Source organism: Harmonia axyridis, chromosome X (assembly GCF_914767665.1).
Source record: "Harmonia axyridis chromosome X, icHarAxyr1.1, whole genome shotgun sequence".
Taxonomy (NCBI): Eukaryota; Metazoa; Arthropoda; class Insecta; order Coleoptera; family Coccinellidae; genus Harmonia; species Harmonia axyridis.
The window spans coordinates 37,982,015-37,984,345 of record NC_059508.1 but is presented as its reverse complement, the minus strand read 5'-3'; the positions used below and the strand labels follow the sequence as shown (position 1 = coordinate 37,984,345).

The following is a 2,331-nucleotide window of genomic DNA, read 5'->3' as shown; positions in this document are numbered from 1 at the left end:
CCCAGCGTGTACGCTCTTGGTGCGCCTCCTCTCGCAATGAGAATGAGGCGCCCCGGGAATGCGGGTCAGTCATGGAGACCGACCATCTTCCCTTAGTTCACATAAAGTGAACCGTTACTTTCATTGCGCCTTTAGGTTTAGTGATTCCCAATGACTCGCGCACACGCTAGACTCCTTGGTCCGTGTTTCAAGACGGGTCCTGAAAGTACCCAAAGCAATAGCGTCGCTGATCGGCGTTTCAAGAGGTCTGTCCAAGAACACCGCGGCGAACAGTCGCAAACGGACGGAATCGGCACTAGGTCCGATCGCCATCACAATTCACATACTTGCCACGGGCCGGACGCGAACTAAGTCGCGGCCTCCCGCCATCAGTAAACCGTCGAGCGAGCTGTTCGGAAACCCAGTGTCCGTAAACATCGGAAAATCCGAGCTCACGGGCTACACTCGAGACCGTAGAACAGCACCCAACGGATCGCGACGACCTACTAGGGGAGAAGTGCACGCGTCCGAAGCCGGAGATGAACCGAAGGGAACAGCCAACGCGAACGTCGCCGTTTCCACAGTCAGTAAATCCCAACAACAGGCGCGAATGAATCTCCCCATTCGACCTTTCGGGTTTCTCAGGTTTACCCCTGAACGGTTTCACGTACTCTTGAACTCTCTCTTCAAAGTTCTTTTCAACTTTCCCTCACGGTACTTGTTCGCTATCGGTCTCGTGGTTATATTTAGCCTTAGATGGAGTTTACCACCCACTTAGGGCTGCACTCTCAAGCAACCCGACTCTAAGAAGAGATCCTCTAGCAAGCCGCAGCGGTCGCTACGGGCCTGGCACCCTCTATGGGCGATGGCCCCATTCAAGATGGACTTGAACGCGCCGCGAACTCGCCAGATAATGGATCCTTCCAAACACCACATCTCCCGGCGACCGGTTACGATCGCGGGATTCAGTGCTGGGCTAATCCCTGTTCGCTCGCCGCTACTAAGGGAATCCTAGTTAGTTTCTTTTCCTCCGCTTAATAATATGCTTAAATTCAGCGGGTAGTCTCACCTGTCCTGAGGTCGTATGTTCAAATCATCGAAACGTTCCGAAACTAACCTTTGGCGGCTCATAAAATCACGTACCTTACGCGAGGGAGTTAGCCTACTCAAAGGCGTCTATTATCTCCTGCTCCGTATGGCGGATCATGCGAATCCAAGCAAAGTGCTTCGGTGTTTCGGGGGTGCGCTCATGAAAGCTCATCCGCAACGCGCGACAACTGGCACATTAAAGCGATCGGACGTCGTTCAGATTTCTCGGACACGACGATCGCATGTCTACAGTCATGGGCGCAGATCGAGCAATACCACGACACCACAATATATGCTTTCGCAATTCAAGACGGCGCGTTACGAAAACAACTCCTCATCATTCCAACACACGAGGCGTCGAAACGACAGAACGTTGATCGTCACGCGGCAAACCGTCCAACTCGCCCAAATGACCTTCGGTACAGGATCAACGTTAGACGACCTTTACGTCGTCACTTCGTCAAGCCATAACGTCTGGCCGGGCAGTCTTTGTAATGGAACCGACCCTCAGTCAGGAGTGGTCCGAGGACAGTGTCCGAGGACCGCAATGTGCGTTCGAAATGTCGATGTTCATGTGTCCTGCAGTTCGCATGTTGACGCGCAATTAGCTGCGTTCTTCATCGACCCACGAGCCAAGTGATCCACCGTTCAGGGTAATCTTTTATGTTCGATTTCTCGGTACTAGTCGCAATGGACTTTCCCTCGAAATACGAGACGCCAACTGCGAACCTCCTCGAGAATGACATTCCAATGACTGAGACGACCCACTGAAGGGTCAATACGTCAGTCGATCGGCGCAAAATCTTCGGTTCAACTAGTTTGCGTACTAATCTAGTGACAATTATCGTAAAAAATTCGGACGGAGACAAACGTCGCAGACAATCCCGAAAGAGCATAAAAACGCTAATGTAACGGGCGTCGCACAACGTCGACGTCTTCGTCCCTGGAATAGATCGTCCTACCGAAGTCCGTAGACAACGGTAACGACTGATCGATTTCGGGCGAGAATCTTTAAAACCTGCAGCCGGCTCCTCGTTCCGTGCCAAACACGAAACTTCGCCCAGCCACGAACGCGGCAATCCAAGCGCTTCGAATCCTTATTCCGAGCACATCACGAGACTTCGCCCAACTACGAACGTCAGCATAAGCAGCCGGCTCCTCGTTCCATCAAGGAACTTCGCCCAACCACAAACGCCGACATAAGCGGCCGGCTCCTCATTTCGTGAGCATCTCTAAACATGGACCTACAACGAAGGCTGCACA

At 52.6% G+C, this 2,331-nt stretch overlaps 1 non-coding gene across 1 annotated transcript; it reads right to left on the bottom strand.

Moving 5' to 3' along the window:
- Nucleotides 1-1,569: 1,569 nt before the first annotated feature.
- On the bottom strand, nt 1,570-1,724 carry LOC123687191. Its single transcript, XR_006748931.1, has one exon. It is a non-coding gene; the product is annotated as a 5.8S ribosomal RNA (ribosomal RNA).
- Nucleotides 1,725-2,331: the final 607 nt, after the last annotated feature.